Below are 13,055 nucleotides of genomic sequence, written 5' to 3' on the forward strand. Positions count from 1 at the left end.
ACATGAACTGAAGCCACGTCTCATGTGCCCGCTCATCCACTGGCACGTTGAATGTTTCCTCTCCAAGCACTGTGAGCACCCCTATCAATTTTCTCTCATTACTATATGTAGAGTCAATCACATACACAACCATAATCACCCTATTACACATCAATGATTTTACTCCTTGCTTGGACTAACTCATTCTTAGCTCTTTTGTCTAACCGTGTAGTGTGTTGTGTTATTGTTTTGTGTCTTCCCAGTCAAATCCTGTCCTGCACTAAAGTCAAGCCTCTGAACACCTCAGCTCATGCCTCATACCCTCATTCAATCACTGTTGTGATCCCTTCCCAACACTGTAAGTAGCCCTCTCATTCCCATTGTACTATACATGTCTTTATTAAATGCTCTCTTTCTCTCTCCCTCTCACTCTACCCCTCTCTCTCCCTCCATTCCTCTCTCTCACAAGCACATTATCTCACTCCTCTTGTTTTTGTTCTCCTCATCTTTTGTTGTTCTCCCCTTCTCTTTCCTTCTCCCCCTCTCCTCTTCAACTCACCAGAGATAAACCTTTAGATCTCATTTAACTGTGAACTCCTGCCGTCTGGGGGATTCATCAGTATAAACAGGGTCAGCGTTGGGTTATTAATTAATGTTGCTTGTGCATGAATCTGTGTGTTGTCTAGACGGAGACAGAGGTAGAGGGGGTGGTGGAGAGGTTAGAGGTTGAGCAGGAGGGTGTGTGTGCCATGGTGTTTCTCCCTGGCTTTTTTTGGCCTTGGCCTTGACTGAGGGACTGTAACTAAATCTAGTCTGTAACCAGTATGTCCTGACCCAAATCACTGCTGCTTCACAAGGAATGTTTCATCAAGGTGGTTACCGGGAAACGACATGCTGTTCACTACAATGTTCCACTACAACGTCACACTATAGCGTCACAGTGTGAATGTCTGTTTTGGTTTCATCTGTTTGTGCATGGGTGAGAAGTGTGTGTGTACGTGCGTATGTTTGTGTGCGTGCGTGTGTAAGTATCTGTTAACCTGTTGAGGACAGAGGGCGCTGTTTTCACTTTGGGGGGAAATCGTGCCCAATTTAAACGGCCTCGTACTCAATTCTTGCTCGTACAATATGCATATTATTATTACTATTGGATAGAAAACACTCTCTAGTTTCTAAAACCGTTTGAATTATATCTGTGAGTAAAACAGAACTAATTTTGCAGCAAACTTCCTGACAGGAAGTGGAAAATCTGAAATCGATGCTCTGTTCTAGGGCCTGCCTATAAATGTCCTTGATATTTATTAGTATACATGCACTTCATACGTCTTCCACTAGATGTCGACAGGCAGTGAGAGAAGAAATGGAGTGTATAACTTGATCTGGGGTCAAATAAAAGCTCTTTGTATGACAGTCACGAGTTTCCTGTTTTCTGGAGCGTGCGCGAAGGGACCTGGTATTGCCTTCTGAAAAGCTGTCGTTATAGACGACTAATATCTCCGGCTTTGATTTTATTTGATAAATGTGACAATATCATCGTAAAGTATGTTTTTTCAATATAGTTTTATTAGATTATTGAAATTTATTCGGGACATTAGGCGTATTGCGTTGTGTGCCTTTGTTCAGGAAGGAGAGCTTCGCGCTACTTTGCTAGCTTTCCGTGCTAATTGACTGGAGAAGAGGACATTCTAAAACCAAACAACGATTGTTCTGGACAAAGGACCCCTTGTACAACATTCTGATGGAAGATCATCAAAAGTAGGACCCATTTTATGATGCTATTTCATATATCTGTCGAACATGTTGTACTAGTAGTTTGCGCCCAGATTTTGGGCACTCTCTCGCTATAACTAAGCTGGATGTCGTAATGAAGTTATTTTTAGAATTCTAACACAGCGATTGCATTAAGAACTAGTGTATCTATCATTTCCTATACAACATGTATTTTCTAGTAACGTTTATGAATAGTTATTTCGTCAGAATAGTTGAGTGTCATAAAAATATCCGCACATTCTGGGAAAAAGATGCTACGTTAGCACAATGTATAACCACTGATTTCAGCTCTAAATATGCACATTTTCGAACAAAACATAAGTGTATGTATAACCTGATGTTATAGGACTGTCATCTGATGAAGGTTTATGAAGGTTAGTGAAAATTAATATCTTTTGCTGGTTTATTCCCTATCGCTAACTTTTGCTGCTGGGGAATGGCTTGTGTTTCTGGCTATTGTGGTAAGCTAATATAATGCTATATTGTGTTTTCGCTGTAAAACACTTAAAAAAATCGGAAATATTGGCTGGATTCACAAGATGTTTGTCTTTAATTTGCTGTACACCATCGATTTTTTAGAAATGTTTTATGATGAGTATTTAGGTATTTGACGTTGGTGTCTGTAATTACTCTGGCTGCTTCGGTCCTATTTGTGACGATAGCTGTGATGGTAGCTAAAATGTAAAACTGATTTATACCTCAAATATGCACATTTTTCAAACAAAACATAGATTTATTGTATAACATGTTATAAGACTGTCATCTGATGAAGTTGGTTCTTGGTTAGTTAGGTTGGCTTTGTGCATGCTACCTGTGCTGTGAAAAATGTCTGTCCTTTTTTGTATTTGGTGGTGAGCTAACATAAATATACGTGCTGTTTTCGCTGTAAAACATTTTAAAAATCAGACATGTTGACTGGATTCACAAGATGTGTATCTTTCATTTGCTGTATTGGACTTGTTAATGTGTGAAAGTTAAATATTTCTCAAAAATATTTTGGGAATTTCACGCTCTGCCTTTTCAGTGGAATGTGGGAGGAGTTCCGCTAGCGGAACCCCGGTGCCAGACAGGTTAACAGTGCCTGTAATGTGAAACCTCCCACGTCTTTGAATATACCTTGGCAGAGGTTGCAACACTTGGAGTAAATTAAACGGCAATAGGAAATAAGTGGTATTGAATAGGAGAGGAAGGGGAGGTGGGAGGGAGGGAGTCTGTAAGGGTAGATTAACCCTACTCATGATTTATTCACCTGCTTCCTCAGAAGTATAACACTGAGCCACTGGAACAGACAGGGCTGGAGCAAAGGCACATTTGGCATTTCCATACTCCCATATTCATCCCAGTGGGAGGAGGCGTTGTATTTTACTCTGCATCTCTGTCTGTCTGTGTCTGTCTCTCGCTCTCTCTCCCCCTATAGTTGTATATGCTTCTCAATAAGGGGGAAACGATGCTTCTCAAAAAAGGGGATATTGCTTACATACTACTCATCTCTCTGCTTTCTTCTGTGGTACTGGGTGTTGTTTGGGGGAGGGGGGGGGGTTGTAAAACAAATATTATGTTAAGATCCTTGTTTGTGTCCTCTGTCTTTATGACACCTTGATTGTATTGTTTTCCCCACCACAATGCTATCGTTTTAACCCATTTAATCCCAAATTTTTCCCAGACATGAAAATATCCAAATCAAGTGCCATTAGTAACCCTTTGAAGTAATCAATCATTATTTTTTGAAATTTTAATGGAAAAGTAGGTGAAAAAGTGTGTTTTATGGTCGGTCACAATTGTGACCGGTGGGATAATGTTACGTATACTGAATTAACATATTTCTCCTATGCAGTTATCAAAGTTCTTATATATCCCAACCCAGTTATTAACACATTTAAAACTCTGTCACTAGCAGTCCCCAGCATTGCCACTAGAATGCCCCGTCACATTCTAGTGTGACTATTTTACACATCAAAAACCATTACACTACATCGATATGAATACTGAGAGCAAAGACAAAAAAACAACCATCAATGTATTTCAACATTGTTACTTTATTGTAACATTGTTACTTTAGTGCAACATGTATTGAAACATTAATATTGTAACTTTATTGTAACATTTGAACTTGTACTTTAGTGCAATATTCATTGTAACATTGTCATTGTGACATTTTAGAGCAACATTCACTAACAAATGTATAGCAGTCGTGTGATTCATTCCCACTGAACATAAAGGTAACATTTAGGATAGAGGTAGCCTGTAGAATATGCATTCAAGTAGAGGCCTACACTGAACAAAATACAATTATATGTATATATATATATATATATATTTAAAAAGCACCACTGCACAATGAGTGCTTATATATATATATACAGTATATCATAGAGTTAGGCTTCAGAACCAAGAGCAAAATTAGTTTGTGCATCACTATTTTGAACTGTGATCAGTCAGTCCTACTGTCATACAGTATGTCTTGAATCAATTGACCTTTTCCAAAAACATTTCAGTCATTTTGATTGTCTTTTTCGTCGACTTTTCTTTTCTTCCTAGAGTCCGTTGTACTGCTTCTCCTCACCCTTTATCGACTTTTCAATTTTTCTTTTATTGTCTTTTTCAGCCCTTTTTCATTCGATCTTATCTCCTTTTCTACTGTCCATGGTATATCTTGAAGCACTCAATGTGCAGTGGCGCTTTGCATTTCTCACATGCATAGGTAGTACGTTTGTCACAATGACGACTTCTCTGGAACCGGTGCATCGTCTTGATTGGCCAGTGAGAAGTTTTGTCATATCTTGCCTGATCTTCAACAGTAGCAGTCAGTAAAGATCTCCTTCCGTGGCTCAGTGGTTTCGTGCCAAACTTTTGCATATTTGGGCTGTATACTATGTGTTTTGGAATCACATCAGTGGCAGGCCTCTTCGATTGTTTGAACACTCAATCTTTATTTTTGACCACCTGCAGCTTTTCCCTTGGCTCTTCTGGCTGACCCCTATGGCTTGTAGAGGCCCTTGGCTCTTCTGACTGGACCCTCTGGCGGGTAGAGGCCCTTGGCTCTTCATTATCAACAATGGAGGGGGGTGGGGGAGGTTGTGGATGGGGGGGATGAGGGGTAGGTCATCATCACTGATAACGTTGTTCCTGTCATGATCTGTTTGCATATGTTCAGCATATGCATTCAACAGCCTGGCTGGCAAATGGCCTGTCCATAGTCCATATCTGACCCATCGCTATCACAATCACTGAGGACAGCATCTTTCTCATTTTGAGGGATAACTGCAATGTTGCATGCCTTGTCTGGGCAGTCACCTAGATCCAACATATCCAGAACTTGACTCAAAGTGAAACTAAAAGAAAGAACAGAGTAGAAAGTTAGGTAAAACAAGAACTATGTATGTGTATCAGTATCTGTATACCTAGATGCACTGTGTTATCCCGCCGGTCACTATTGTTGCCGTCAACATGTTTACACATTCTATGACCACACTGAACAAAGTTGAGTAATTGCAAATGCATATATCAATACTAGACACCTTAAAGATGATGTGTACCAAAAATCTTTGTCCTAACTTTATGTTAACATACTTTACTAACCTTTTGTTTGGGAGCTTTGATGCAGTCATCCTCTTCTCATGGTGCAACCAGGAAGTAAACAGCTCTGGTCATGTGACAATTCACACTAAACATGTGACACTGCACATCTTTCATTGAGACCCTTTATTATTTCAATATTTGCTGGAAATACATTGATAGATCATTCAGTAACATTTTTAGAGCCTTATAACTGAAAACGTTTTTTACGGTCACTATTGTGACCGATGGGATTAAATAGGTTAATCATGAGAGAAATAAGAATAATCCTGCACATTGTATTTTTTTGACTGTTACTCCTCGTCTCTTATCTCCTCGTCTCTTACTCCTCGTCTCAAACTGATATTTGAAAATAAAAGAAACAACAAGTGAGATATTGGCAAAACAAACTAACAGTTAAAACTAAGTAAATATAAATAAACATATCTAGTAATGGCACAATGAAGTCACAGTCAATTGTGTGGCGACAACGGTTTCTCAGAATCGTATTCCTCTAAGCCACAGTCCTGTGATTAGGCACTATCTATGGTGTTTAACTTATGACTAATGTAATAAGCACAGTGCAATTATGTATGTAGCCTCTGCACTGTACATATCAAATTCTACTACTAGCAGTACTACACCTGCACCTGTCGACGACACACGTTGTTCTGCTTCCACGAGCACATCCAATGCTAGCATCAGTAATTCTATGTTTGCTGTTAGCACAGCTAGCATGGGCATTGACAGTTGTGAATCTGATGCAGCCGAAGAGCTACTGCCTCCTTACCTGGGAAAGTACCGAACAACAGACAGGGACATTGGACCATCGAAGAGGTGCCAATATGATGAGAACTACATTGATTTGGGTTTCACTTATATTGGGATTAGTGCCTTTCCTCAGCCACAGTGTGTTATATGTGCAAAACTCCATGAAACCTTCACTCTTGCGCAGACATTTAGAAACAAAACATGGGAGTTTTTGAAGCGAGAATTAAGACGACTTTTGAGTAGTAAGACATGTATAAAAGCAACAGATACCATTAATATGAAGGGGCTAGAAGCATCTTATATGGTGAGCTACCGAGTGGCTAGGACAGGCAAGCCCCATACTATTGTGCAGGACTTAATTATTCCTGCTGCCGCGGATATGGCTGGGACAATGCTTAGGGGAAAAGGCCCAAAAAGCAATACAGACAATTCCTTCATCAAACAATACTGTTTCACAACGCATCAGTGACATGGAATGAGATGTTTTGAAACAATTACTGCTTCGCATACAAGCCAGTGAATTATAGGCGTTACAGCTGGATGAGTCAACAGACATGGACAACAGGAGATGATATTGTTAAAGTATTGAACAGCTTTGTGACATCAAATTGACTTAGGTGGTCAAGGTGTGTTGGTATATGTACTGATGGCGCAAAAGCCATGACAGGGAGACATAGTAGAGTGGTAACGCATGTACAAGCAGTTTCTCCCGACGCCACTTGGGTACACTGCAGCATCCACCAAGAGGCTCTTGCTGCCAAAGGAATGCCTGACAGCTTGAAATACTTTTTGGACACTACAGTGAAAATAGTTAATAGTTATGTTAATATATGTTAATATAATAGACACAAAACTTTGTTAAAGCAAGGCCCCTGAATTCTGATGTATGTTATACACTATGCAATGATATGGGCAGCGACCATGTGACGCTTTTACAACTTTCAGAAGTGCACTGGTTATCAAGGGGCAAAGTATTGACATTTCTTTTTGAATTGAGAGACGAGCATAAAGTTGTTTTTACTGACTTGTCATAATTTTCACTTGTCTGACCGCTTGCATGATGACGAGTTTCTCTCATGACTTGCATATCTGGGTGAGGTTTTTTCTCGCCTGAATGATCTGAATCTAGGATTACAGGGACTCTCCACAACTATATTCAATGTGAGGGACAAAATTGAGGCTATGATTAAGAAGTTGGAGCTCTTCTCTGTCTGCATTAACAAGGACAACACACAGGTCTTTCCATCCTTGTATGATTTTTTGAGTGCATATCAACTCAAGCTTATGGACAATGTCAAATTTGATATTGCGAAGCACCTGGGTGAGTTGGGTGCGTAATTATGCAGGTACTTTCCCGAAACGGATGACACAAACAACTGGATTCGTTATCCCTTTCATACCCTGCCTCCAGTCCACTTACCGATATCTGAACAAGAGAGCCTCATTGGAATTGCAATAAGCTGTTCTGTGAAAATGTAATTTAATCAGAAGCCACTGCCAGATTTGGATTGGACTGCGGTCAGAGTATCCTGCCTTGGCATATCACGTTGTTAAGACACTGATGCCCTTTGCAACCATGTACACATGTGAGAGTGGATTCTCGGCCCTCACTAGCATGACAACTAAATACAGGCACAGACTGTGTGGAAAATGATTTAAACCCTGTGTTGTCTTTGTCAAGCCCTGATCTGTCACACTCAAAAAGATCTGTCAAGCCCAAAAAGTCACACTCATTCTTATGTTTAATAAATGTATCATATAGTGTGTCTGTGGCAGGCTTATAATCATGCCAAAAAACAGCATTTGAGAATGTGCTGACCATGGTGCTGTATGCAGCTGGAGGTTGATTGTTTGAAGTAGTACGGGACTATAAAAAGTTTGGGAACCACTGCTCTGGCTGATAGGTCACTGTAATGTTGGCTCAGAGCTGTCACATGACAGGGCTGGCCAGCAGTCTAATGGGACAGGTCATGATTCAGACAGCCATAAAGACTATAGTCAAATTTATGAAGTTGAACTCACTCTCAGGGAACCAGCAGGTTTTTAGTGAAGCTGGCACTGGCCCAGTTTATATTTCTAGAGGAATCTGCCAGAAGTAGTTGGTAAAATCTTCTCCTGGATGAAAGGGGAGATATGTTGAAGGGATACATCTGTTCTGAATGGAGAGGGGATGTTCTGTGTTCGAGGAGAGGGGGAGCATTCACCTCGGTTTGGATAGAGGTATAAAATAACTAACTTTCTCTCCTCTCTCTGTCTCGCTCTCTCTCAGATATATTGTAACTAACTGTACTTCTCTCTTTGGGTCTCTTTGACTCTTTCGTTCCCTCTTTCTGTCTCTCTCTCGCTCAGTCTCTCGCTCTCTCTCTCTCTCTTTCTCTTGCTCTCTCTCTCTCTTTCACTCTCTCTCTCTCTTTATGTCCTCCCCTTCTCAGGGTGAGAACCAGATGTATAAAGTCAGAGGAGTCAAACTGTGTAAAATCTCTCTGGCTGTCAGTCTAGCTCTGATCCTCACCTTATAGGACCCTACATTAAACCCCATAGAGGAAACTCTAAAGACTACCCTCTGAATGAACCTTGCTCTGTACACCAAAGAGTTTCCCCCCAGCACTGCTTTTGATGGAGTACAGTATCACTAAACCGAACAGGATCTGAGAGGATCCACCTGGGTGTTAGTTCAACACTCATTGATAGGGTTCCAAATGACACTCTATTCCCTTTTATAGTGCACTACTTTTGACTAGGGCTTATAAGGCTCTTGGCAAAAGTAGTGCACTATATAGGGAATAGGGTGCCATTTCTGAAGCATACACTTTCTATTCCAGTGCTATCACATTAAACACCTCCTGGCCTGTGATGTTTTAGCCAGTGACAGCACAACTGAAGTGACAGTTAGCAGTGAAATGAGTGGCATCACTGACTAGAAAACAATGACAAATAGTGAATCATATACAATTGTCTCAAGTGACAGAGAACTGAAAATATCCGAAATAAATCAAATTGATTTCATCTTGGTCTTAAATCTTGGTCTTACAGTATGTACATAACAGGACTTTATTATGTCCACGCTATCTGTCATAGTGTGTCATACAGTCCCCTCAGGCAGTCAATCTTAACGCATGACTGTAAAGCTGTCCATGCTCCAGCGTGGCCCTATCATTACTCATACTCTAACAGCTATGCTGAATGTTTAATGCCCCCTTTCCTTCCCAACACATTCCGCATAACGCTCTATAAGAAATGGTTTAACGCTCAATGGTTTCTAGTTCTATTATCAACAGCAGACTCTGAAGTCACGACTCACAACCAATCGGCAGTTGATTTGATGAGTACACTCAGTCCGTTCTCTTAACCTGTAAGGCATTTCCACAGAACCCGGCTCTCTTGGTGATATGAGAAGCAGATGCTTTCCATCCGTATCAGCTGTGTGGGGTATTTCTTTCTTCAGTCGTGCAGGGTGAGGCTGATCTTAACTCTCCCTCCATCCCCTCCCCCTTCTCTCTCTCTCTCTCAATCTGTCCCACTCTCTCTTCTCTCCCCACTCCATCCAGCCAGTCAGTCAGCCTGGTGAGGCGAGGCTGATTCTGAGTCACCTGTTTAAGATTGAGGAACCTTTCTCGTATCTATGTTCTTTTACCCATGAGGCCCGGCGTAAATTCCAGGGAGGAAGCTGTGGCTGTCATTGACAAAAATATAAATCTTAGTGGAAGTGAGAGAAAACAAATTGCGGGGAGTCAGACCATCCTTCAACCATCCTCCCTCCTTCACTCCCCAACCTAAAGGCTCTTCCCCATAGCTTTGTGTGAAACATCTGGTGAGTGGGTGTATCTGAAGAGACGGTTAGTATCAATGAGAGTGTGTGTGTGTGGTGAGAGGGAGGATCACTCTCACTGAACCATGTTGAGTGGTGTGTGAAAGCTTTGGTGTGTGCCCAGACAGAGAGAGAGTGAGAGAGAGAGACAGAGAGAGAGCACATGTAGACCAGAAAGTCCTCTGATTCATGGATCTCAATGATAAGGATTTAAACTGGATCCCCATCACTTCCTCCTGGCAATTGCCCCATGAAATTGGAGGGAAATGTCTGTTTGCTAACCTGGTTGACCTCCTTGCTCCACACCCACCATGAAATCTGCGCTCCCTGGTCTCGAGAGGGCCCCGGGACGAACAGAGGAGTCAGAAGACAGCCTGTCTTCCTGGGCCACTGGCCTGGAGGCCCTGGGGGCTGGTACTGGTTCCATGTAGAACCCTTTACACAGAGGGTTCTACATGGAACCAAAAAAGAGTTATCCTATGGGGACAGTAGGACAAGACCAGTCATTCAGCCTTAAGGCAGCAGGGTGGGTTTCTCAAATTGGAGGTGTGATGAGTAGTAGATCTAGGCTTGATAAAAGGCTCACACATGCAGCTCACACATGCAAGGACACAAAACATACTATAGTTAGGTTCTAAATAACAGGGTAAAAACTATAAAAGCTCAAACAAAGTTTATTCACTCAAAGGGTCGGACAGCTGAACAGACAACAAACATTCACACAAGTACTGGTATTTAATCCTTTATCCTATGCTGAGCCCCCTCCTTACACATTTGAACAGCCAATACACCTCTCTTGCTACCTGACCTCTGCCCAAATTCCCCACTCCTGCCCAACTCATGGCTGTCATGTTGACTTGTAACAGACTGTAGCTCCTCTCCTCCGATATGATCGCTGATGGCTTACAATAACGTATCCTGACGAAATGTAAACATTCTACATTCCCCTCTCTCCCTCAGTGACATGAATAAGGATATTTCATATTTTCAAGTATAGAAGTCAGAACCCACTATAGTGTTTTTGCGGACTAAACTCAACAGAAACACTACAGTGAATACTGTAGTATTTAATGTAATATACTGTATTATACTGTAGCATTTACAGTTAACTGTAGTATAAATACTTTGGTAAAAGAAAACTGTAGTATACACTGAGTGTACTAAATATTACGAACATCTGCTCGTTCCACGACATAGACTGACCAGGTGAATCCAGGTGAAAACTATTGTCCCTATGATCCCACTTATTAAATCCACTTTAAATCAGTGTAGATGAAGGTTAAATAAGTATTTTTTGAGACATGGATTGTGTATGTGCGCCATTCAGAGAGTAAATGGGCAAGACAAAAGATTTAAGTGCCTTTGAACAGGGTTTAAAGAACTGTCAAGAACTGGGTGGTGAAAACAGTATTATCCGCAAAAGAAACACAGTAGTAAATAATACAGTAATATCTGTAAAACTACAAGTCAGAAAAAACACTATACATTTTTAGAATATAGTAAATACTACAGCATTTAATTTGCATTTACCCTGCTCATTCCCCTCCCCCATATCTCAATTCGTGCCACCCATAAGTACATGCCAAGTATAGACTATACTGTTTTCCGTACAGTATATAGAAAACAGCAGAAGTGCTGATCTGTTTAGACTGCACGCCGACCTACCTACCTACCTACCTACCTACCTACCTACAAATAATGGAACATTTTCTCTTTTAGTATTTATCCAGTAGGTTTCCTAAAGGAGAAAGCCTCAATTTCTATGACAAAGATTATAAAACAAAAACACTATAGTAAATACCACAGTATACTACAATCCACAAAAACACTACATGAATTACTATAGTATACACTGAGTGCACAACACATTAAGAACACTTTGCTAATATTGAGTTGCACCCCTCCTCCCCCTTTTGCCCTCAGAACAGCCTCAATTCGGTGGGGCATGGACTCTACAAAATTTCGAAAGCGTTCCACATGGATGCTGGCCCATGTTGACTACAATAATTCCTACAGTTGTGTCAAGTTGGCCGGAAGTCCTTAGGGTGGTGTACAATTCTTGATATACACTTGAAACTGTTGAGTGTGAAAAACCCAGCAGCGTTGAAGTTCTTGACACAAACCGCTGCACCTGGCACCTACTACCATACCCCGTTTAAAGGCACTTAAATATTCTTTCTTGCCCATTCGCACTCTGAATGGCACACATACACAATCCAATTCTTCAATTGTCTCAAGGCTTAAATATCCTTGTTTAACCTGTCTCCTTCACTTGATCTAGTGGATTTAACAAGTGACATCAATAAGGGATCATAGCTTTCACCTGGTCAGTCTATGTCATGGAAAGAGCAGGTGTTCATAATGTTTTATACACTCAGTGTATTTTTTTGGTTTACTTATTTCCATACAACATTAATACACATTGAGCAACAAAAGTATTGGGACAGTGACACATGTTGTGTTGTTTTAGTGCTCTACTCCAGCACTTTGGATTTGACTATGAGGTTAAAGTGCCGACTGTCAGCTTTAATTAGATTTTCGGTTGAACTGTTTAGAAATTACAGCACTTTTTGTACATAGTTCCCAGATTTTAGGGAACCAAATTTATTCGGAAAAATGTACTTATGTCTATTAAAGTAGTCAAAAGTTTAGTATTTGGTCCCATATTCCTAGCACACAATGACTACATTAAGCATGTGACTCTACAAATTTGTTGTATGCACTTGTTTCTTTGAGTTGTTTCAGATTATTTTGTGCCCAGTAGAAATGAATGGCAAATAATATCTTTTGTCATTTTGGAGTCACTTTCATAGTTAATAAGAATATAATATGTTTCTAAACACTTCTACTTGAATGTGGATGCTACCATGATTACGGACAAATCCTGAATGAATCATGAATAATGATGAGTGAGAAAGTTAGACGTACAAACCCCCCCCCCGCCGCAAAAAATAATAATAGCCTCCCCTGTTATTGTAATGGTGAGAGGTTAGCGTGTCTTAGGGGTATGATGAATACACATACTGTATAAATTAATTTGTCCCAATAATTTTGGTCCCCTAAAATGGGGGGACTACACACAGAAAGTGCTGTCATTTTTTAACGGTTCACCTGATATGGATGAATATTTAAATAAAATTAAAGCTGACAGTCGGCACTTTAACCTCATAGG

General features: G+C 40.6%; 1 non-coding gene across 1 annotated transcript; it reads left to right on the top strand.

Moving 5' to 3' along the window:
- The first annotated feature begins 11,584 nt into the window (after positions 1 to 11,584).
- Positions 11,585 to 11,639, top strand: LOC120051576. Its single transcript, XR_005477289.1, has one exon. It is a non-coding gene; the product is annotated as a U7 small nuclear RNA (small nuclear RNA).
- The last annotated feature ends 1,416 nt before the right edge of the window (positions 11,640 to 13,055 follow it).

Source organism: Salvelinus namaycush, chromosome 7 (genome assembly GCF_016432855.1).
Source record: "Salvelinus namaycush isolate Seneca chromosome 7, SaNama_1.0, whole genome shotgun sequence".
Classification (NCBI taxonomy): domain Eukaryota; kingdom Metazoa; phylum Chordata; class Actinopteri; order Salmoniformes; family Salmonidae; genus Salvelinus; species Salvelinus namaycush.